Below are 25,900 nucleotides of genomic sequence, written 5' to 3' on the forward strand. Positions count from 1 at the left end.
CAAATGGCGCTGCCATAACTGGATATCCATTTGCAAAAGAATGAAACAGGACCCATACCTCACACCATGCACAAAAACTAACTCCAAGTGGATCAAAGACCTAAACATAAAGACTAAAACGATAAAGATCATGGAAGAAAAAATAGGGACAACCCTAGGAGCCCTAATACAGGGCATAAACAGAATACAAAACATTACCAAAAATGATGAAGAGAAACCCGATAACTGGGAGCTCCTAAAAATCAAACACCTATGCTCATCTAAAGACTTCACCAAAAGAGTAAAAAGACCACCTACAGATTGGGAAAGAATTTTCAGCTATGACATCTCCGACCAGCGCCTGATCTCTGAAATCTACATGATTCTGTCAGAACTCAACCACAAAAAGGCAAACAACCCAATCAAGAAGTGGGCAAAGGAGATGAACACACATTTCACTAAAGAAGATATTCAGGCAGCCAACAGATACATGAGAAAATGCTCTCGATCATTAGCCATTAGAGAAATGCAAATTAAAACTACGATGAGATTCCATCTCACTCCAGCAAGGCTGGCATTAATCCAAAAAACACAAAATAATAAATGTTGGAGAGGCTGCGGAGAGATTGGAACTCTCATACACTGCTGGTGGGAATGTAAAATGGTACAACCACTTTGGAAATCTATCTGGCGTTATCTTAAACAGTTAGAAATAGAACTACCATACAACCCAGAAATCCCACTCCTAGGAATATACCCTAGAGATACAAGAGCCTTCATACAAACAGATATATGCACACCCATGTTTATTGCAGCTCTGTTTACAATAGCAAAAATTTGGAAGCAACCATGGTGTCCATCAACGGATGAATGGGTAAATAAATTGTGGTATATTCACACAATGGAATACTACGCATCGATAAAGAACAGTGACGAATCTCTGAAACATTTCATAACATGGAGGAACCTGGAAGGCATTATGCTGAGCGAAATGAGTCAGAGGCAAAAGGACAAATATTGTATAAGACCACTATTATAAGATCTTGAGAAATAGTAAACCTGAGAAGAACACATACTTTTGTGGTTACGAGGGGGGGAAGGAGGGAGGGTGGGAGAGGGTTTTTTATTGATTAATCAGTAGATAAGAACTGCTTTAGGTGAAGGGAAAGACAACACTCAATACATGGAAGGTCAGCTCAATTGGACTGGACCAAAAGCAAAGAAGTTTCCGGGATAAAATGAATGCTTCAAAGCTCAGCGGAGCAAGCGCGGGGGTCTGGGGAACATGGTTTGCGGGGACTTCTAAGTCAATTGGCAAAATAATTGTATTATGAAATCATTCTGCATCCCACTTTGAAATGTGGCCTCTGGGGTCTTAAATGCTAACAAGCGGCCATCTAAGATGCATCAATTGGTCTCAACCCACCTGGAGCAAAGGAAAATGAAGAACACCAAGGCCACACGACAACTAAGAGCCCAAGAGACAGAAAGGGCCACATGAACCAGAGACCTACATCATCCTGAGACCAGAAGAACTAGTTGGTGCCCGGCCACAATCGATGACTGCCCTGACAGGGAGCACAGGAGAGGACCCCTGAGGGAGCAGGAGATCAGTGGGATACAGACCCCAAATTCTCATAAAAAGACCAAACTTAATGGTCTGACTGAGACTAGAGGAATCCCGGCGGCCATGGTCCCCAGACCTTCTGTTGGCACAGGACAGGAACCATCCCCGAAGACAACTCATCAGACATGAAAGGGACTGGTCAGCGGGTGGGAGAGAGACGCTGATGAAGAGTGAGCTAATTATATCAGGTGGACACTTGAGATTGTGTTGGCAACTCTTGTCTGGAGGGGGGATGGGAGGATAGAGAGAGAGGGAAGCCGGCAAAATTGTCAAGAAAGGAGAGACTGAAAGGGCTGACTCAAGAGGGGGAGAGCAAGTGGGAGTAGGGAGTGAGAGGTATGTAAACTTATATGTGACAGACTGATTGGATTTGTAAACGTTCACTTGAAGCTTAATAAAAGTTATTAAAAAAAAAAATCTAAACACAACACACCCAAACTTAAGGAACTCAGTGAAGGCTATACTCAGAAAGAACTTTATAGCACTAAATGCCTACATTAAAAAATAAGAAAGATCTTAAAATTGATAACCTAGCATTACAACTTGAAGAGCAAATCAAACCCAAAGCTACCAAAAGGAAGGAAATAACAAAAATAAGAGCAGAGTTAAATGAATAAGAGAATAAAAAGACAACACAAAGAATCAATCGAAGCAGAACTTGGTTTTTTAAAAAGATCAACAAAACAGAGAAATTTTCAGCTAGACTGACCAAGAGAAAAGCAGAAGATGCAAACATCTAAACTCAGAAATCAAAGAGGGAACATTACAATTGATCCTAAAAATAACGAACAAGCTCATAATAGAATGCTATGAATAATTTTATGCCACCAAATTAGATAACTGAGATGAAAGGAAAAATTCCTAAGAACACATATATTTCCTACACTGACCAAAGAACAACTAGAAGACATCAACAAAATAAACAAGTAAATAGATTGATTGGTAATAAAAAACCTTCAAAAATAGAAAAGTCCTGGATGGTTTCACTGGAGAATTTTAACAAACTTTTATCAAATAAATGACTTGAATCATCCTCGAAGTTTTAACAAAAACTGAAGAGGAGGGAACACTTTCTAACTCATTCTATGAATGGAGCATTACCCTGATATCAAAGCCAGACAAATACACCAGAAAGAAAGAAAACTACTGACCAATATCCTTTATGAATATAGATGCAGAAACCCTCAACAGAACACCAGCAAACTCAATCCAAAAATATATTAAAAGGATTATACACCATGATAAAAAATAAAAACAAAAACCAAACCCGTTTCCGTTGGGTCGATTCTGGCTTGTAGCGACCCTATAGGACAGAGTAGAAATGACCCATAGGGTTTCCTACCTTTTGGATAGCAGCCAACCGCTTAACCACTTCTTCACCAGGGCTTTGCTATGATTAAGTAGGATTTATCCCAGAAATGCAAGGGTAGTTCAACATCAGAAAATCAATCAATGTAATATGTTGTGGATTGAATTATGTCCCCCCAAAAATGTGCGTATCAATTTGGCTGGGCCATGATTCCCAGTATTGCTTGATTTTGCTATATGTTGTAAATCCTGCCTCTATGATGTTGATGAGGGAGGATGGGCAGCGGTTGTGTCAGTGAGGCACGACTCAGCCCATAAGATTGGATTGTGTCTCGAGGCAATATCTTGAGATATAAAAGACAGAAGTGAGCAGAGAGACAGGAGGACCTCATACCATCATGAAAGCAGTGCCAGGAGCAGAGCGCATCCTTTGGACTCAGGGTCCCTGCACAGAGAAGCTCCTGGATCAAGGGAAAAAATTGAAGACAAGGACCTCCCTCCAGAGCCAACACAGAAAGCCTTCCCTTAGAGCTGACTCCCTGAATTTGTACTTTTAGCCTACTTTACTGTGAGAAAATAAATTTCTTTTTGTTAAAGCCATCCACTTGTGGTATTTCTGTTACAGCAGCAGTAGATTACTAAGACATAATACATCAGATTTATAGAACAAATGAAAAGAACCTCAAGATCATTTCAATTGATGTGGAGAAGGCTTTTGACAAAATCCAAGAGTCTTTCATGATAAAATCATTCAACAAATTAGGAATATAAAGGAAATTTCTCAATATGATAATGGACATTCATGAAAAAATTGTAGCTAACATCATATTCAGTGAAGAAAGACTGAGAGCTTTCTTTCCTTTTAAGATCAGGAACAAGAGAAGGCTGCTCAGTTCCATCACTGCTATTTAATATTGTACTGGAAGTCCTAGCCAGAGTAATTAGGCAAGAAAAATAAATAAAAGGTACCCAAATTGGGAAGGAAGAAATAAAAATATCCTTTTTCACAGATGACATGATTCTGTATATAAAAAACCTCAAAGATTGCACAAGAGCTCTATTAGAGATATTAAATGAATTCGTACAAGTATCAGGATACAAGATCAACACACAAAATTCAATTGGGTTTCTTCTATACATCAGCAATGAGCATTCTGAAAAGCATTTTAAGGAAACAATTTCTTTTACAATAGCATCTAAAATAATAAACTATATAGGAATAAACTTAACCAAGTAAGTGAAAAACCTGTACATTGAAAGCTATAAATCATTACTGAAAGAATTTAATGAAGACTTAAATAAATGGTTAGACATTCTCTGGTCATTGAAGAAAGACAATATTGTTAAGATGTCATTACTGCCTAAAGCAATCTACAGATTCTATGTAATCCCCATCAAAATTCTAACAGCTTTCTTTGCAGAAATGTCAAAGCCAATTCTCAAATTTATATATAACTGCAAGCAATCTTGGAAAAGCAAAGTAGGAGGACTCACAGTTGCCAATCTCAAAACACTATAAAGCGATAATAATCAAAAGGGTCTGGTACTGGTATAGTGATAGACATATAAACCAATAACATAGAAATGTGAATTTATGGTCCAGTGACTTTTGACAAGAGTGTTAAGTCCACTGGATAGGGATAGAATGAAAAACAAAACCAAACCAGTTGCCTTTAAGTGGATTCTGACTCACAGCGACCCTATAGGACAGAGTATAACTGCCCCATAGGGTTTCCAAGGAGTGGCTAGTGGATTTGAACTGCTGACCTTCATGGTTAGCAGCCAAACTTTTAACCAGTGTGCCACTAGGGCTCCAGAGTGGGGTAGAACAGTCTCTTTAATAAATAGTGCTGGGACAACTGGATTTCCACTCAAAAGAATGAAGCTGGACCCATACTTCACACCATATATGAAAAATAAGTCAAAATCAACTAAGGATCTAAATGTAAGAACTCAAAACATAAAATTCCTAGAACAAGGTCCATATCGATCCATCTGACACCAGTAAGCCACAATAGGAAAGCAGGCCACCATCTTCACAGCTACAGCTGTTTTGAGAAATGGGGGTTGGTAAGCAAAAAAACCACAATACTCTTACCAACATTTAGCATGCTCTTTTTCTTCATTAACTACTCCCTTGGTTGCTGTTTTTTAAAATTCAATTTCAGGTTTCCTAAAAATCATCTGTGACAATTTTTCCCAGGTTAATGGTTGCTTCTTTGGAGGGATGGTCCTTGGAGCTCCCTACTCCACCATTCTCAGTTACATCACCCCAACATTTCATTTTGATCATGAAAATTTGTAATCATGCGGCAAAGATGAAAGAATAGTCCAGAGATACCTCACCACATAGGCGTTACCATTAACATACTATAATTGTTTTATCATATAACTACACTTCTGTCCATCCTTCTATCCATCCAGTAATTCATCTTATTTTTCTGATGCATTTCAAAGTAAACTACAGACATCAGTACACCACTCCATGTATATAACATTAAAGAGTTTAATGCTTTTTACAGTATTTTTATTTCGGTGTGAAGTATATACATTAAAGTGCAGAATTATAAACTGTACATTCACTGAGTTTTGACATGTGTAACCCCATGGTCCCTTTTTGATTAATATTAAACCTCTCTCACCATCCTCATATACTTTTGAGGGACACCATAAATTGTGTGTATGAGCAGCAGGGATAGAGGGATGCCCCAGATACTCTAAAGAGGTACATGGGGCCTTGGGCTAGTTCCATTATTAGAGGACCCTTATAGGGCATATGGCCCAGCATCTCCATTTGATGATCATCTGTGTAGCATCCCCACTAAATACACCTTTTTCTTGTATACCTTCATTGATAGGCATCTCCTCAGATCTGGAGATAGTCTGTTGCATATTTGGACAGCTCACAGTATTCAGAAGTCCTCATTTACATGAGCTACACAACAAAGCTAATGATTTCTTCCTCCCACTGCAGACAGCCCTTCTGAGTTGCACAGAGCCCTTCCTCGGGTCTTCTCTTTTCCAGATAATATATTCTGGTTCCTTTAACTGTTTTTCACTGTTGATGGTTTGGAGAGTCCCTACCAGCCTGCTAATTTCTTGCTACTTTATTAAAATCCTCTTTAAATGGCACTGCCCTGAAGCCAAGAACAAACTTCCATTCACCGAGGCTGTGCAAAGTAAAGCTGATTATTTTTCTTTCAGCCTTTCTTCTGATACTGCCCTTGTATGAGTAACACTCAGGCCCTAGTCCGGTTTGGTATAAGACCTTGGCGCCAAAGGCGCGCTCAGTGTTTCTTTGCTGATCTCATGCTGCCATCTGGTGGCGAAATCAGGACCTGCCTAACTTTTTGTTTTTTTGGTCATAGTCTGGCAGGGGAATGGTGAGGTACAAAGCAATGAAGTGACAAGCCTAGAATTAGAATAATCTGAATCTTTTAAAAAGAAGACCTGATTCTCCCCTCCACCTTATAGAGTTCCTATGTGTGACATGCATTTGGGAACCCAAAATAGAAGATTCTAACACAGCTAGGACATAGCCACAGAAAATACGCCTGAACATCCCCGCGGGTGTCCAACTCTGACTAGTTAATTGACTTTGAGCAAGTCACTTTTCCTTTTAGAGTCTCAGTTTCCACATCTGTGAGCCTAATACATTTATAAAATGGAGCCACGCAGTAGCAAACGCAAAGCCAAGTCATGAAAAGGAGGGAGTGAAGTGGAGGATCTAGGACTGGTGGGGATGGCAAGGGGTGGGGAATAGAGCTCAAAGGTGGTAAACAACAGAAGAGGGCAAGGTTGCCACGGGGCATGCAGGGCCCCAGGAAAATTTTTTTTGGAGCCCCTGCTTATATAAACAATTTGATTATAAATGTATTACAAAATTTGTGGGCCCATGTGATGTATAGTGATTTATCAGTGAAGGTTTAGAATAATAGCTAGAGACGAGGTACTTACATATTTAGCGTCCATTCAGTACACTTAAAGATCATTCAGATCATCCAGGCACCATCTCTTCCTTTTTCAAGTTCAGAAACCGTTGCTTCATGTTCTTTATTGTCAAATGAGAAAAATGTAGCAACACTGTTACTACATCCAATGCACTGGCTCTTCAGAACCTGTTTATGTTGAAACAATATAGATTTCTTGCCTTGGCAATTCCCTTAGCCGAAGTGTCAGCAGCAGACCTTGGTAGCCCAGAGCCCTGAACGTGTCTTGTGTCTGATGTGAGTGAGAGTCACCTCAAATCAGAATGCTATAGTACCATTTTGGTGGCCTAATCACACACAACCCCGTGAAAGAAATACTATGACAGCCAGTGTGAATAATCTGCTCACCTAACCACACTCCTGGAACCAGGGCCTGGCCACAGATCCCTAGAACAGGCCAGCTTATAACTTGTCTTTTCACTTTTTAAAGTGTTTTTGTTAAACAAATGGCTATAATTTCGAAGAGTCAAATTTATCAATCTTTTACAGTCAATGTTTTTTGAGTCCTGTTTAAAAAATTTTTCCTTAACCCAAGGTTGAAAAAGTATAGCAGGTTTCCATAATTGTAGAAAATTCTATTGGATTGAAAAAAAAAAAAATTGGATAGGGCCATGTTAAGCCAGAGTTCCCAACCCCGAGCTGGAGCCTGGGAAACCTGGTCTCATGGTCGCTTTACATATGCTAATGTAAAGTGCTTCTTTAATGTAAATTGCTTCAGGCCAAGGTTTTGAATGGTGTTCCCAGAACTATGGCTTACTTAGGGAACCATGTTTACTAACAAAACTATGTGTATTCGGAGAACTGTTTATTTTTTTATGTATATTAAGAGAACTTTGTTTACTCGGAGAGCTAAGGTTTCCTGGGTAGAGTCCTATTGCTAAACAACAACAACAACAAAAAAAAAAAACAGGCCTGTTGTTAAGGGTTTACTGGGTAGAATCCTATCGTTAAAAAAAAAAAAAAGGCCTGCTTTTAAGGGTTTTCTGGGTAGAGTCCTGTTGTTAAAAAAAAAAAAAAAAAAAGAGGCCAACAAATAATTTCATTTCCTTCCCCAAATCTGGAAAGTATAGTAGGTCTTGTTCATAGGATTTTGCTCTGTGGTTTGGTTTTCTGGAAGGTACCTGTTGGTAATTACCTTCCAGACTGAATTTCTGTTGTTAGATTCTCTTCGTGTTGAGTATAGTCTTCTCAAGGATACCACTTTTGCACTGCAAAATCCCTCACTTAGAATAACCAATCAAATTATTTCCTTAAATTGTGCACACTTCATTATTTGTCTGAGGAGGCTGGGGCATGCTTATGAGGTGCCATGTGCTCACCGGTACGCTTTTTCAGTCAGCCGTTGGGAGTGCGACGTGATCCGAGACTTTCTGGGAGCTGTCATGAAACACAGCCTCCATTGGCTCCCTAAGGCTCTCCACTTTCTCTCTGACGAACAGTAAAGGAGGTTCGTGAGTTTCGTTTGCTTCCCACTGAAACAGCCAGGCTCTGGGGATGCTTTGGCATTCACCTGAGAGTTTCTTACTGCTGGTTGGTGAGCTTCAGTGTTGCGATGTTGTCCTCGTTGATCCAGTGTTGAGTAGAGCAAATCGACGAAGTAAGCAAATACTAAAGATGAAGGAAATACAGTTTCAGAGTTAAAAACTGGTGGCAGTGTTGCTTATCAATTGTTTAGGGGCCAAACAGCCTTTCTGTGAGATGCGTTCCTGTGTCTCTCCGACCGCATAAGTGCTTAACTCACCTTTCCTATTGTCGGGCGCCACAGCGGGCCCTGTACTGGGGTACAAGGAACACTCAATCGCAGCCTGAGTCCATGTACATTACTCAGCCTTTACGGCCCTCTGTATAAGGCAGGTAAATCATTCTTCACTACCGCATTCGATGATGCTAGCGAAGTGCTTTGAAGGTGGTTCAACCTCGATGTACTGCCGCTTCCTCACTTCTTTGATTCAAAGGTTTGGTCAGGAGGTTATGCATTCTGGCTGAACGAGGTACTTGGAGGACGTAGCAACAAATCGAAGTTCTCCTCTTTCCTCTAATCTCAAAACCAAACTAAGTGGAAACCTTTACGTTTGCTAGGCAGTTTGTAGAGAATTTTAGCATCACTTATCTAATTTGATTTACTCAACATTTCTATCTTATAGATGAAAACTTTGAAAATCTATTGATGTTGTAACTCCTGGACCGGAAGTGAGACTTACTTTCCTTGTAGAATGCCTCGGATTTGTTGGAATGGCCTTTTGTCTTATTTCTGGGTAAATTTTTTTTTTTTTTTTTTTGAGCTGACTAGAAAAATCCACGGAAAACCCACGAAAAGAATGTCCAGCTTTCAATTTTTCAAGCCACGCCTGTTCTGCTTCCTCCACCCATGCAGCTCTACGTCAGTGTTTTAAGTCTCGCAATTTGCTCCAGTCGCCATATTCTTCTGTCGAGCCGGAGAGATCTGAACCCCGATGTTTCTGCCTTGGCGTCTCTTTCTGGAAGCGTTAGAGCCCTGAGATGGGCTTCGGGCATATTTCTCTGAAAAGCAAATCACCGAAATTAGTTCTAAAACTAGGTACAAGATCCTAGGGTTTTCGCCACACCTCCCCTTTATTTCTCCGGAAGTGTTGTCTTTGGACTACGTTTTGGTTGATGTTTGCTTTTTGCGGCCTAGCTCTCTTTTTTCCTTTTGTATCCTTTGTCCCTTGTCTATCCGGGCTGCAGATACCTGGTTTAATTTTTTTTTTTTTTTTGGTCTTTGCCCATCGGGGCCGTGGATACCTGCCTTTTATATTTTTTGTTTTCCTCGCCCATCAGGGCTGCGGATACCTGCTTTTTAATTTTTTTTTTCCTTAGCCCGTTAGGGCCATGGATAACTGCTGTGTCCCCCCCCCCACCCAACCACTGGCCCATCGGAGCAACGGAGACCTGTTCCTTTTTTCCCATAATTTATTTTTTGGCCCATCGGGGCTGTGGATACCTGCTTTTATTGTTTTTTTTTTTTTTTGCATGCCCATCGGGGCCTCGGATACCTGCTTTATTTTTTTTTTCCCCTGCCCATCGGGGTCGTGGATACCTGCTTTATATTTTTTTTTCCCCTGCCCATCGGGGTCGTGGATACCTGCTTTATATTTTTTTTTTCCCCTGCCCATCGGGGTCGTGGATACCTGCTTTAATTTTTTTTTTCCTATCTTCCATCGGGTCTTTTTATGGATGTAGAAGTGTTGGGTTTTGTAGTTTATTTCACCATCTGGGGTATCTAATAATTTTGCTCCTGATCAGTTTGTGTCGTGTGAGTGAACCTCCGGCTTTGGCTGGGTGTAACTGCAGTTGGCTGAGATGGTCAGCTTGCAGAGGAAAAATGGCCGCTTTTCTGGATTGCCGCATAGCTGGACTGAGGGGCTAGTTGCTTGTGCTAAGATGAATTAGGGAGGAGAGTTGGAGAGCGAGACAAGCAGGGGCAGTTGTATGTGTTGCACGAGCTAAATGTCCTGAGTGCATTGACTTGCCACTCGTTAGGAGGTTTGCAGGACTTGAAACTGAAAGCAGTAAAACGGGGTCGTCCTGTCAGAGTGAAAGGGGCCAGCCGTGAAGCTAAGGAAACGGCGTAGGCACAGGCTTCGAAGTGGTGGTTTTGGTTAGAGACCTGTTAGGGGATTGGCATGAATCCTACCTGGTGGCCAGACAGCGGGGTCGTCCTGTCAGAGTGAAAGGGGCCAGCCGAAGCTAACGAAGGGCGTAGGCACAGGCTTCGAAGTGGTGATTTTCGTTAGAGACCTGTTAGGGGATTGGCATGAATCGTTATCTGGAGGCTGGACAGCGGGGTCGTCCTGTCAGAGTGAAAGGGGCCAGCCGAAGCTAACGAAGGGCGTAGGCACAGGCTTCGAAGTGGTGATTTTGGTTAGAGGCCTGTTAGGGGACTTGCATGACTCGTACCTGGAGGCTGGACAGCGGGGTCGTCCTGTCAGAGTGAAAGGGGCCAGCCGTGAAGCTAACGAAAGGGCGTTGGCAGAGGCTTCGCAGTGGTGATTTTCGTTAGAGACCTGTTAGGGGATTGGCATGAATCGTATCTGGAGGCCGGACAACGGGGTCGTCCTGTCAGAGTGAAAGGGGCCAGCCGTGAAGCTAACGAAAGGGCGTAGGCACAGGCTTCGAAGTGGTGATTTTGGTTGGAGACCTGTCAAGGGATTTGCAGGAATTGTATCTGGAGGCCGGACAACGGGGTCGTCCTGCCAGAGTGAAAGGGGCCAGCCGTGAAGCTAACGAAAGGGCATAGGCACAGGCTTCGCAGTGGTGATTTTCGTTAGAGATCTGTAAGGGGATTTACACGAATCGTACCTGGAGGCCGGACAGCGGGGTTGTCCTGTCAGAGTCAAAGGGGCCAGCCGTGAAGCTAACGGAATGGCGTAGGCACAGGCTTCGAAGTGGTGATTTTGGTTGGAGACCTGTCAAGGGATTTGCAGGAATTATATCTGGAGGCCGGACAACGGGGTCGTCCTGCCAGAGTGAAAGGGGCCAGCCGTGAAGCTAACGAAAGGGCATAGGCACAGGCTTTTAAGTGGTGATTTTGGTTAGAGATCTGTAAGGGGATTTACACGAATCGTACCTGGAGGCCGGACAGCGGGGTTGTCCTGTCAGAGTGAAAGGGGCCAGCCGTGAAGCTAACGGAATGGCATAGGCACAGGCTTCGAAGTGGTGATTTTCGTTAGAGACCTGTAAGGGGATTGGCATGAATCGTACCTGGAGGCCGGACAGCGGGGTCGTCCTGTCAGAGTGAAAGGGGCCAGCCGAAGCTAACGGACTTAGGCGCAGACTTCAAAGTGATTTTGATTAGAGACCTGTTAGGGAATTTGCGTAAATCGTACCTGGAGGCCGGACAGCGGGGTCGTCCTGTCAGGGTGAAAGCGGCCAGCCGTGAAGCTAACGAAAGAGCGTAGGCACAGGCTTCGAAGTGGTGATTTTCGTTAGAGACCTGTTAGGGGATTGGCATGAATCATACCTGGAGGCCGGACAACGGAGTCGTCTTGTCAGGGTGAAAGGGGCCAGCCGAAGCTAACGAAAGGGCGTAGGCACAGGCTTCGAAGTGGCGATTTTGGTTGGAGACCTGTTAGGGGATTTGCGTGAATCATACCTGTAGGCCGGACAGCGGGGGGGTCGTCCTGTCAGAGTGAAAGGGGCCAGCCGAAGCTAACGGACTTAGGCGCAGACTTCAAAGTGATTTTGATTAGACACCTGTTAGGGAATTTGCACAAATCGTACCTGGAGGCCGGACAGCAGAGTCGTCCTGTCAGAGTGAAAGGGGCCAGCCGAAGCTAAGGACTTAGGCACACCCTTCAAAATGGCGACTCGAACTGTACGGCACTGCTTAATATGGCCGGCGGCTTTGTGCTGTTGTCTAAAATGGCGGCTCCAGTTTGCCGCAACGGCCAAATGGTGGGATGTCCACTACTTGGTGAGCGACTTTTTGTCCTGGTATGTATGTTGCATGATAGTGTCACATAGTAGTAGATGGCGGCTAAGGCTCTTGCTGCAGAGTAGAACCGGGAGGGGAGTGTTTGTCATGCACACTTCCTGGCATGTTTTGCCGCAGGGACAATATGTTAGGCCTTGTCACATAAGACCTATATGTCACATAAGACCACATGGCTGTTGGTTTCATGATCATGAGAGCGGGAGTTTTGCTCTTTAGTCTTGGCGGGCTTTGCATAAGGTGGGCCTGCTGTATTGTTAAAGATGGCGGGTTTTGCCGCCCGTGCCGCTCAAAATAACGGAAAAGGTAGGTAGAGCAGTGCCGGGTTGCCGCGTAACCAGACCAATCAGAAAGAGGGCGGGAGTTGGCAAACCAATTCGAATAGAAGATGCAAATGGACTGATTATACTGGTACGCTACTCAACTGGATTTGGGTTAGTTAGCCTAACGGTTCAGCCAGGGGTTCGCGTTGTATGTGTATCACAGTGCGTGTTAACCGCGGTTGTTTCAAGGACATTGAAAGACAATTGACCTTTTAGCCACTACCATCTCCTCCGGCATTGCCTCCTCCAGTGCTGAATATATGGTCAGGCTGAGTTCATCCCATTCTAATGCGTTGGCAGCACCGTCTAAGGCGTCTAAGGCGTCTATATTCTTTCCTGGCCTCTGCTCTTAATTTGCATCATGGTTATGAGTAGTGCCACAGGCGTGTCTGGTGCGGGTAAGGATTGACCTCAGATGATAGTTGACCAACATTTAGCAGAAGAGGAATCCGTGCCTTCTTCAAGAGTAAGGTCTCCCCCTTGGCTAATGGTGGGGTCAGGTTTTGATTTGTATCTATTTGTTCAATGTCAGTATATAGTCATTGTGTGCTTTGCTATTGCTTGAATTTAAGCCTTAAGTGACTAAAATAGGAATGTACTTAGGGGGTTTTATTCATAGAATTGATTTTGCAGTTACCGAGCTGTTTTCTTAAAATTTCTTTGGCTTGCCAATCTCTGTTACTATGAATTACCTTAATTTTTTTTTTCCCCTCCGGTTTTAGGTCATCAAAGTCAAACTATTTCACATTTTTAAAACCTTACTGAATTTTTTTCCCCAATTTAAATTGGCTCAATCTCCTTTGGAATTTTTTTTTTTTTTTGAGTTTTATAGCACAGAAAAAGGTAATACAAAGTTTAACTTCATGACCCATGGTGAAAAGGAATATTTGAAGGTCCACCCCAGTCCAGGCCTTGCTCTAGCCCCCAACCATGATGCTGCACTAATTGACTAATGACCCTCTATCCTGCAGAAAACTTGAATTAGTATGGTCTTGTACTCTATATTCAGATTTACAATGGAGCATTAATGCTCACAATTTTAAATTTTCAGTGGTTTTCGGCTTCCCCCAGCATACAATTCCACTCCGAGCACCCCTACCCCAGCCTAGCCCCCAGCCCCTTGCCCAGCCCCAGCCCCAGCCCCGGCCCTGGCCCCGGCCCCGGCCCCAGCCCCAGCCCCAGCCCCAGCCCCGGCCCAGGCCCCAACCCCAGCCCCAGCCCCAGCCCAGACCCCAACCCCAACCCCAGCCCCGGCCCAGACCCAGGTCCATGTCTCCAGCCCCCACCCTACAGCCCAGTTTCTTCAAGCGCCACTCCACTTTGCACTGGTCGGTGTTCAAAATCAGTTGGCTGTTGCTCACCAACTGATCGGAATACCCAGTGAGTCGGAATCCACTAGAAGGCAACAGGTTTGGTTTTTCGTTTTATGTGTCTCGTTGGCATTGCTAATCCTAAGTGCACTACTTGAGACCCCGTTCTTAGTTAATGCACACAATCCCATTTGTCCATGGCGCTGTGTTGGGACAAAAAATCCCTTGCACTCTATGCGTTAATGTTAGGAGATGCTGATTCATCAAGACTTTTATATCTGACAATTACTGTCCATAATTCCAATTACTCATCATCCTTTCAATCCCCTGCCCCTAAGAAAGGAGAAACCATCCCTCTGTCATTGCTGCAATACTTACAATCCCAATTTTCTGTCTTTTCATTGTTGCGGGGCCGTACTCAGTGGCCTTCTCTTATATGCTGTTAAAAAGTGCTAACTACCTAAGGCTCCTTGCATTGAATCAAATTTTAATTGTTCATAATGTTGCCCACTAGACTTCAGTCCAAACCCTATTTGCATTCCTCATGGGGTGCAGACAGCCCAAGGCGTCTGTCTTCTGTTGGACAGTTGACATGCTCATTTCTAATTGTCATAGTCTTGCCCATCAAACAAAGGGGCACCCTACTTTTTTTGCCTTGTTTCTGGGGAGTCCTGCTCTTCTTGGACAATTAAAGTACAAAATAATAATTGTCCATTGTCTTGCCCCTTAATCACCCCCCATCCCCTTTGCATTGCTACTGGGCAGTGCTGACTACCCGAGACCATGTTTCTTGATTAATGAGTAAAATCTCAATTGTCCATTGTCCTGTTCATTACACTAGGGCCTTTGCAACCTCTTTGTATCACATCAGAGGGCTGATCCTCAAAGTCCCTTCCCTTGGATTATTGAGGGACACAATCATAATTGTTCATGATCCTGCCTAATAGAAAGACCCACCCATACGCTTTTCATTGCTCCTAGATGGAGCAGAACACCCACTGCCTTGCATTAGTAGATAAAATCCTAATTGCCCACGGTCCCACCCGTTAGTCTAGGATGTCCCCCGTCTCTCTGCCTTTGCTGCTGGGGAGTTCTTATTAACCAGAGCCCCTTCTCTTAAACTGTTGATGCAAATAATTGCATATATCCATGGTCCTATGCAATAAGAATGGATTCCCACTCCATCCCACCCTCTGTGGGATGTTGTTAGGGAGAGAAGATCATTCAAGAACCCAGCTCTTGGACAGTTAATTTGCACAGTTTCAGTTGTCCAGAGTCCTGTCCATTTGCAAGGGCCACTATGTCCCATTTGCAGACCATAAGATGGGCTGATCACCCAAGACTCCTTCTCTTGCCTTGTCGATGTCCATAATTGCATTTGTCACGATCTTGTGCATTAGCCCCACCACTCTTTGTATTCTATCAAGGGGCTCTGCTCTGGGAGAGTTTATGTGCACAGTCCTAGCTGATTAGAAATTAATATTTTTTCTCAGTATCCCTTCAAATTTTTACTTTACATCAAGGGGATGCTGATTACCCAAGGCCCCTCTTCTAAGATTGTTCATTTGAAAAAATTGCAGCTGTCCATATTTCCTGTAAATCTGGGATCCCATCCCATCATACTCCTTTTGCATTACTGCAGGGGATCCCAGTGCCGTCGAATCGATTCAGTCTCATAGCGACCCTATAGGATAGAGTAGAACTGCCCGATAGAGTTTCCAAGGAGCGCCTGGCGGATTTGAACTGCCAACCCCTTGGTTAGCAGCCGTAGCACTTAATCAGTACGCCACTAGGGTTTCCCGCTGCAGGGGATACTGACCACCTAAAGATCTTCTCTTGGGACCGTTAATGTACCAAATTGCAGCATGGTCCCTTCCAGTAAACTAAGATCCCATTCCCTCATGCTCTGTTAGCATTATAGCAGAAGGTGCCGATCACCAAGGCCCCCTCTTTTCCACTGTTAATGTGCAAAGTTGCATTTATTCCTCTTCCTGTGCGCTAGATAAAGACCTCACTTCGTTGGTATTGAGCAGTGGAATGCCCTCAAGAGCTTCACACTAGAATAGTTTATTTGAACAATGGTAATTGACCAAACCATGTCTTTCAGATCAGGTACCCCTGTACCCTTTTTGTTGTATTGCAAACGGTGTTAATTACCCTCATAAGTCACCTTTCCTAGGGACTATCAATGTGCAAAATGTCAGTGTCCATGGTCCCTCCCACTAAACTGATATCCCACCTCGTTTATATAACCGGACGCTAGCCACCCAAATTTCATTCTTTTGGGACTTGTGTATATATCTAATTGTCCGTGACTCTTAATGTGCGTGTTTCTGATTCTCCTTGATCTCTCCCAATAAGCTGACATCCTGACTTCTTTTATATAGCAGGAAGTACTAACCACCTAAACTCCTCCTCTTGGACTGTTGTTGTGTCAAACGTTAAGATCTTAGTCCCTCACACCTTTTGCGTAATAGCAGGGGGTGTTAACCCACCCTTCTATGCTGTTTAAAGGTGCATAATTGTAGTAGCCTGTGCTCCCTTGTGTTAGAGTAAGAGCCCGTTCCTTTCCTCCACTTGCATTGTTGCAGGGGTTGCTGCTGGCAAGCCAAGATTTGTTTTCTTGTATGTTAATGCATCTGTTGATGTGCACAACAGTCTTAGTTGTCCTGTGCAAAATCTTATTTGTTCAAAACCATGCCTGTTAGATCAGGATTCCTATTAAAGCTCTTCTCTTGGACTATGAATGTGTGTAATTACAATTGTCCAGGCACATCCTTCAAGTTAGACTGGAGTCCATGACTCTTCACACCTTTGCATTACTGCATGGGGTACTGAGCCCTTAAGGCCTCCTTTGCAAATTGTTAACGCATAAATTACAACTACATTAGAATCCTTCCCCCTCACACTCCGTTTGCAGTACAGCAGGAGTGTGTGACCCCCCCCAAGGCCCTTTTTCTTGACCTGTTCGCGTGCACAGGTGTGTTTGCCCCAGCTCTTGTGCACCAGACAAGTAGCCTCTCTCCCTCATCTTCCTTTGCTGTCCAGCAGGGAGGGCCCACTGCACAAGTCTGCTGCATTTGAATAGTCAAGATGCACAGTTGTAAGTAACCATACCATATCCTTTGGACATTAACTTGAGTAATTGCACACGGTTCATCCTATTTCATTCAGGTCTTATACCATCAGACCCCTTTTGCAATACAGCAAGGGTACTGACTACTAAGGCCTCTTTTCTTGGCCTGTTAATGTGCCCGATTGTATTTGTCAGAGTTCCTGCGCACTAGACAAGAAAGACCTTTCCCTCATCTTCCTTTGCCCTCCAGCAGGGAGGGCCCATTGCATGAGTCCTTTACATTCGGAAAGTCAAGGTGCACAGTTTTAAGTGACCACAATCATGTCCACTGGACATTAATGTGTATAATTGCAAGTGGTTCATCCCATTTGACCAAGGTCCTACCTCCTCACATTCACTTGGCAGTATAGCAGGGCTGCAGACCCCTAAAACACCTTTTCTTGGCCTGTTAATATGCATGATTGGATTTGTCCAGTTCTTGTGCACTGACAAGGAAACTCCCCCCTGCCCCCGCCCATCTTCCTTTGCCTTCTAGCAGGGAGTGCCCAGTACATGAGTCCGTTAAATTTCAATAGTCAAGGTGCACAATTATATGTGACCACAACAATGTCCTTTGGACATCAATGTATGTAATCGCATATATTTCATCCCATTTGAGTAAGATCCTACCCTCACACCCTTTTTGTGATATAGCAAGGGTACTGACCAATAAGACCTCTTTTCTTGGCTTGTTACTGTGCATAACTGCATTTGTCCGTGTTCCAGTGCACTATATTAGGACCTCATTCGCTGCTTCCTGTTCCAGTGCACTAGATTAGGACCCCAACCCCCCCTGCCCCGTGCCTCCCCTTAGAGCACGGAGTGCCAACTACTTTTAAGATCCTTTTATTTGGACAGTCAAGGTACATGACTTTAATTGACCAAAACCGTGGCCCTTGGACATCAGTGTGTATAATTGCACATGGTTCATTCCATTTGAATAAAATTCTACCCACTTACACCATTTTTGCGATACAGCAAGGGTGCTGACCAATAAGACCTTTTCTTGGCCTGTTACTGTGCGTAACTGCATTTGTCAGTGTTCCTGTGCACTAGATATGAACACTGCTCCCCTCCCCTCACCACCCCCCCCCCCAGTGCTTAGTGCGTTTTCCTTACTGCCGGGAGCACCCCCTAGTTTAAGATCTTTTTATTTGGACAGTCAAGGTACATGACTTTAATTGACCAAAACCATGTCCCTTGGACATCAGTGTGCATAAATTGTACATGGTTTGTTCCATTTGAGTAAGATCCTACCCCTTCACACTCTGCGATACAACAAGGATGCTGATTAGTAAGACAAGACCTCTTTTCTTGGCCTATTACTGTGCATGACTACATTTGCCCATGTGCCTGTGCACTGGATAAAAACACTGCTCCACCTCCCCTTGCTAACTCCCCAGCACCTTTTCCTTACAGCAGGGAGCACCCACTGGTTTAAGATCCTTTTATTTGGACAGTCAAGGTTCATGACATTAATTGAATACGATCATGTCCTTTGACATCAATGTATATAATTGCACATGGTTCATCCATTTGCATAAGATCCTACCCCCTCACACACTTAGTGTGATATAGCAAGGGTAGTGACCACGGGGCCTCTTTTCTTGGCCTGTTGCTATGCATAACTGCATTTGTCCATGCTCCTGTGCACTGGATAAGGACACCAAACCATCTTCCCTGCCCCCTCTACCCTAGTTCCTTTGCTTTACAGCAGGCAGTGCCCACTATGTTAAGATTCTTTTATTTCGATAGTCAAGGTACATGACTTTAATTGACCACAACCATGTCCCTTGGACGTCAGTGTGTATAATTGCACATGCTTCCTCCCATTTGAATAAGATCCAACCCCTTCACAGATTTTGTGGGATATAACAAGGGTGCTGACCACTCAGGCGTCTTTTCTTGGTCTGTTATGGTGCATAACTGCATTTGTCCATGTTCCTGTGCACTGGATAAGGACACAGCCCAGTCCTCTCTGCCCCTTCACCTTCGTAGCGCTTTGTGTTTGAGCAGGGAGCTCCCACTACTTTAAGATCCTTTTATTTGGACAGTCTAGGTCCTTTAATTGACCACAACCATGTCCCTTGGACATCAGTGTGCATAAATTGTACATGGTTTGTTCCATTTGAGTAAGATCCTACCCCTTCACACTCTGCGATACACCAAGGATGCTGATTAGTAAGACAAGACCTCTTTTCTTGGCCTATTACTGTGCATGACTACATTTGCCCATGTGCCTGTGCACTGGATAAAAACACTGCTCCACCTCCCCTTGCTAACTCCCCAGCACCTTTTCCTTACAGCAGGGAGCACCCACTGGTTTAAGATCCTTTTATTTGGACAGTCAAGGTTCATGACATTAATTGAATACGATCATGTCCTTTGACATCAATGTATATAATTGCACATGGTTCATCCATTTGCATAAGATCCTACCCCCTCACACACTTAGTGTGATATAGCAAGGGTAGTGACCACGGGGCCTCTTTTCTTGGCCTGTTGCTGTGCATAACTGCATTTGTCCATGCTCCTGTGCACTGGATAAGGACACCAAACCATCTTCCCTGCCCCCTCTACCCTAGTTCCTTTGCTTTACAGCAGGCAGTGCCCACTATGTTAAGATTCTTTTATTTCGATAGTCAAGGTACATGACTTTAATTGACCACAACCATGTCCCTTGGACGTCAGTGTGTATAATTGCACATGCTTCCTCCCATTTGAATAAGATCCAACCCCTTCACAGATTTTGTGGGATATAACAAGGGTGCTGACCACTCAGGCGTCTTTTCTTGGTCTGTTATGGTGCATAACTGCATTTGTCCATGTTCCTGTGCACTGGATAAGGACACAGCCCAGTCCTCTCTGCCCCTTCACCTTCGTAGCGCTTTGTGTTTGAGCAGGGAGCTCCCACTACTTTAAGATCCTTTTATTTGGACAGTCTAGGTCCTTTAATTGACCACAACCATGTCCCTTGGACATCAGTGTGCATAAATTGTACATGGTGTGTTCCATTTGAGTAAGATCCTACCCCTTCACACTCTGCGATACACCAAGGATGCTGATTACTAAGACAAGACCTCTTTTCTTGGCCTATTACTGTGCATGACTACATTTGCCCATGTGCCTGTGCACTGGATAAAAACACTGCTCCACCTCCCCTTGCTAACTCCCCAGCACCTTTTCCTTACAGCAGGGAGCACCCACTGGTTTAAGATCCTTTTATTTGGACAGTCAAGGTTCATGACATTAATTGAATACGATCGTGTCCTTTGACATCAATGTATATAATTGCACATGGTTCATCCATTTGCATAAGATCCTACCCCCTCACACACTTAGTGTGATATAGCAAGGGTAGTGACCACGGGGCCTCTTTTCTTGGCCTGTTGCTGTGCATAACTGCATTTGTCCATGCTCCTGTGCACTGGATCAGGACACCAAACCATCTTCCCTGCCCCCTCTACCCTAGCTCCTTTGCTTTACAGCAGGCAGTGCCCACTATGTTAAGATTCTTTTATTTCGATAGTCAAGGTACATGACTTTAATTGACCACAACCATGTCCCTTGGACGTCAGTGTGTATAATTGCACATGCTTCCTCCCATTTGAATAAGATCCAACCCCTTCACAGATTTTGTGGGATATAACAAGGGTGCTGACCACTCAGGCGTCTTTTCTTGGTCTGTTATGGTGCATAACTGCATTTGTCCATGTTCCTGTGCACTGGATAAGGACACAGCCCAGTCCTCTCTGCCCCTTCACCTTCGTAGCGCTTTGTGTTTGAGCAGGGAGCTCCCACTACTTTAAGATCCTTTTATTTGGACAGTCTAGGTACTTTAATTGACCACAACCATGTCCCTTGGACATCAGTGTGCATAAATTGTACATGGTTTGTTCCACTTGAGTAAGATCCTACCCCTTCACACTCTGCGATACACCAAGGATGCTGATTAGTAAGACAAGACCTCTTTTCTTGGCCTATTACTGTGCATGACTACATTTGCCCATGTGCCTGTGCACTGGATAAAAACACTGCTCCACCTCCCCTTGCTAACTCCCCAGCACCTTTTCCTTACAGCAGGGAGCACCCACTGGTTTAAGATCCTTTTATTTGGACAGTCAAGGTTCATGACATTAATTGAATACGATCATGTCCTTTGACATCAATGTATATAATTGCACATGGTTCATCCATTTGCATAAGATCCTACCCCCTCACACACTTAGTGTGATATAGCAAGGGTAGTGACCACGGGGCCTCTTTTCTTGGCCTGTTGCTATGCATAACTGCATTTGTCCATGCTCCTGTGCACTGGATAAGGACACCAAACCATCTTCCCTGCCCCCTCTACCCTAGTTCCTTTGCTTTACAGCAGGCAGTGCCCACTATGTTAAGATTCTTTTATTTCGATAGTCAAGGTACGTGACTTTAATTGACCACAACCATGTCCCTTGGACGTCAGTGTGTATAATTGCACATGCTTCCTCCCATTTGAATAAGATCCAACCCCTTCACAGATTTTGTGGGATATAACAAGGGTGCTGACCACTCAGGCGTCTTTTCTTGGTCTGTTATGGTGCATAACTGCATTTGTCCATGTTCCTGTGCACTGGATAAGGACACAGCCCAGTCCTCTCTGCCCCTTCACCTTCGTAGCGCTTTGTGTTTGAGCAGGGAGCTCCCACTACTTTAAGATCCTTTTATTTGGACAGTCTAGGTCCTTTAATTGACCACAACCATGTCCCTTGGACATCAGTGTGCATAAATTGTACATGGTTTGTTCCATTTGAGTAAGATCCTACCCCTTCACACTCTGCGATACAACAAGGATGCTGATTAGTAAGACAAGACCTCTTTTCTTGGCCTATTACTGTGCATGACTACATTTGCCCATGTGCCTGTGCACTGGATAAAAACACTGCTCCACCTCCCCTTGCTAACTCCCCAGCACCTTTTCCTTACAGCAGGGAGCACCCACTGGTTTAAGATCCTTTTATTTGGACAGTCAAGGTTCATGACATTAATTGAATACGATCATGTCCTTTGACATCAATGTATATAATTGCACATGGTTCATCCATTTGCATAAGATCCTACCCCCTCACACACTTAGTGTGATATAGCAAGGGTAGTGACCACGGGGCCTCTTTTCTTGGCCTGTTGCTGTGCATAACTGCATTTGTCCATGCTCCTGTGCACTGGATCAGGACACCAAACCATCTTCCCTGCCCCCTCTACCCTAGTTCCTTTGCTTTACAGCAGGCAGTGCCCACTATGTTAAGATTCTTTTATTTCGATAGTCAAGGTACATGACTTTAATTGACCACAACCATGTCCCTTGGACGTCAGTGTGTATAATTGCACATGCTTCCTCCCATTTGAATAAGATCCAACCCCTTCACAGATTTTGTGGGATATAACAAGGGTGCTGACCACTCAGGCGTCTTTTCTTGGTCTGTTATGGTGCATAACTGCATTTGTCCATGTTCCTGTGCACTGGATAAGGACACAGCCCAGTCCTCTCTGCCCCTTCACCTTCGTAGCGCTTTGTGTTTGAGCAGGGAGCTCCCACTACTTTAAGATCCTTTTATTTGGACAGTCTAGGTCCTTTAATTGACCACAACCATGTCCCTTGGACATCAGTGTGCATAAATTGTACATGGTGTGTTCCATTTGAGTAAGATCCTACCCCTTCACACTCTGCGATACACCAAGGATGCTGATTACTAAGACAAGACCTCTTTTCTTGGCCTATTACTGTGCATGACTACATTTGCCCATGTGCCTGTGCACTGGATAAAAACACTGCTCCACCTCCCCTTGCTAACTCCCCAGCACCTTTTCCTTACAGCAGGGAGCACCCACTGGTTTAAGATCCTTTTATTTGGACAGTCAAGGTTCATGACATTAATTGAATACGATCATGTCCTTTGACATCAATGTATATAATTGCACATGGTTCATCCATTTGCATAAGATCCTACCCCCTCACACACTTAGTGTGATATAGCAAGGGTAGTGACCACGGGGCCTCTTTTCTTGGCCTGTTGCTGTGCATAACTGCATTTGTCCATGCTCCTGTGCACTGGATAAGGACACCAAACCATCTTCCCTGCCCCCTCTACCCTAGCTCCTTTGCTTTACAGCAGGCAGTGCCCACTATGTTAAGATTCTTTTATTTCGATAGTCAAGGTACATGACTTTAATTGACCACAACCATGTCCCTTGGACGTCAGTGTGTATAATTGCACATGCTTCCTCCCATTTGAATAAGATCCAACCCCTTCACAGATTTTGTGGGATATAACAAGGGTGCTGACCACTCAGGCGTCTTTTCTTGGTCTGTTATGGTGCATAACTGCATTTGTCCATGTTCCTGTGCACTGGATAAGGACACAGCCCAGTCCTCTCTGCCCCTTCACCTTCGTAGCGCTTTGTGTTTGGGCAGGGAGCTCCCACTACTTTAAGATCCTTTTATTTGGACAGTCTAGGTACTTTAATTGACCACAACCATGTCCCTTGGACATCAGTGTGCATAAATTGTACATGGTTTGTTCCATTTGAGTAAGATCCTACCCCTTCACACTCTGCGATACAGCAAGGATGCTGATTACTAAGACAAGACCTCTTTTCTTGGCCTATTACTGTGCATGACTACATTTGCCCATGTGCCTGTGCACTGGATAAAAACACTGCTCCACCTCCCCTTGCTAACTCCCCAGCACCTTTTCCTTACAGCAGGGAGCACCCACTGGTTTAAGATCCTTTTATTTGGACAGTCAAGGTTCATGACATTAATTGAATACGATCATGTCCTTTGACATCAATGTATATAATTGCATATGGTTCATCCATTTGCATAAGATCCTACCCCCTCACACACTTAGTGTGATATAGCAAGGGTAGTGACCACGGGGCCTCTTTTCTTGGCCTGTTGCTGTGCATAACTGCATTTGTCCATGCTCCTGTGCACTGGATCAGGACACCAAACCATCTTCCCTGCCCCCTCTACCCTAGTTCCTTTGCTTTACAGCAGGCAGTGCCCACTATGTTAAGATTCTTTTATTTCGATAGTCAAGGTACATGACTTTAATTGACCACAACCATGTCCCTTGGACGTCAGTGTGTATAATTGCACATGCTTCCTCCCATTTGAATAAGATCCAACCCCTTCACAGATTTTGTGGGATATAACAAGGGTGCTGACCACTCAGGCGTCTTTTCTTGGTCTGTTATGGTGCATAACTGCATTTGTCCATGTTCCTGTGCACTGGATAAGGACACAGCCCAGTCCTCTCTGCCCCTTCACCTTCGTAGCGCTTTGTGTTTGAGCAGGGAGCTCCCACTACTTTAAGATCCTTTTATTTGGACAGTCTAGGTACTTTAATTGACCACAACCATGTCCCTTGGACATCAGTGTGCATAAATTGTACATGGTGTGTTCCATTTGAGTAAGATCCTACCCCTTCACACTCTGCGATACAACAAGGATGCTGATTACTAAGACAAGACCTCTTTTCTTGGCCTATTACTGTGCATGACTACATTTGCCCATGTGCCTGTGCACTGGATAAAAACACTGCTCCACCTCCCCTTGCTAACTCCCCAGCACCTTTTCCTTACAGCAGAGAGCACCCACTGGTTTAAGATCCTTTTATTTGGACAGTCAAGGTTCATGACATTAATTGAATACGATCATGTCCTTTGACATCAATGTATATAATTGCACATGGTTCATCCATTTGCATAAGATCCTACCCCCTCACACACTTAGTGTGATATAGCAAGGGTAGTGACCACGGGGCCTCTTTTCTTGGCCTGTTGCTGTGCATAACTGCATTTGTCCATGCTCCTGTGCACTGGATAAGGACACCAAACCATCTTCCCTGCCCCCTCTACCCTAGTTCCTTTGCTTTACAGCAGGCAGTGCCCACTATGTTAAGATTCTTTTATTTCGATAGTCAAGGTACATGACTTTAATTGACCACAACCATGTCCCTTGGACGTCAGTGTGTATAATTGCACATGCTTCCTCCCATTTGAATAAGATCCAACCCCTTCACAGATTTTGTGGGATATAACAAGGGTGCTGACCACTCAGGCGTCTTTTCTTGGTCTGTTATGGTGCATAACTGCATTTGTCCATGTTCCTGTGCACTGGATAAGGACACAGCCCAGTCCTCTCTGCCCTTTCACCTTCGTAGCGCTTTGTGTTTGGGCAGGGAGCTCCCACTACTTTAAGATCCTTTTATTTGGACAGTCTAGGTCCTTTAATTGACCACAACCATGTCCCTTGGACATCAGTGTGCATAAATTGTACATGGTTTGTTCCATTTGAGTAAGATCCTACCCCTTCACACTCTGCGATACAACAAGGATGCTGATTAGTAAGACAAGACCTCTTTTCTTGGCCTATTACTGTGCATGACTACATTTGCCCATGTGCCTGTGCACTGGATAAAAACACTGCTCCACCTCCCCTTGCTAACTCCCCAGCACCTTTTCCTTACAGCAGGGAGCACCCACTGGTTTAAGATCCTTTTATTTGGACAGTCAAGGTTCATGACATTAATTGAATACGATCATGTCCTTTGACATCAATGTATATAATTGCACATGGTTCATCCATTTGCATAAGATCCTACCCCCTCACACACTTAGTGTGATATAGCAAGGGTAGTGACCACGGGGCCTCTTTTCTTGGCCTGTTGCTGTGCATAACTGCATTTGTCCATGCTCCTGTGCACTGGATAAGGACACCAAACCATCTTCCCTGCCCCCTCTACCCTAGTTC

General features: G+C 44.1%; 2 long non-coding RNA genes across 11 annotated transcripts in view; one reads left to right on the forward strand and one right to left on the reverse strand.

The window, feature by feature from the left end:
- Positions 1–9,572, reverse strand: part of LOC126069695 (uncharacterized) — a 112,796-nt gene extending 103,224 nt beyond the window's left edge. The window contains exon 1 of the long non-coding RNA XR_007516009.1: positions 6,872–9,572. This is a non-coding gene — a long non-coding RNA (uncharacterized LOC126069695). The remainder of the gene's footprint in view (positions 1–6,871) is intronic.
- A 15,725-nt stretch (positions 9,573–25,297) lies between these two features.
- The window catches only part of LOC126069693 (uncharacterized), a 33,848-nt gene continuing 33,245 nt past the window's right edge, over positions 25,298–25,900 (forward strand). For all 10 annotated transcript variants that reach the window (XR_007516002.1, XR_007515999.1, XR_007516001.1 and 7 more), the window contains exon 1: positions 25,298–25,371. This is a non-coding gene — a long non-coding RNA (uncharacterized LOC126069693). The remainder of the gene's footprint in view (positions 25,372–25,900) is intronic.

Source organism: Elephas maximus, chromosome X, assembly GCF_024166365.1.
Source record: "Elephas maximus indicus isolate mEleMax1 chromosome X, mEleMax1 primary haplotype, whole genome shotgun sequence".
NCBI lineage: Eukaryota > Metazoa > Chordata > Mammalia > Proboscidea > Elephantidae > Elephas > Elephas maximus.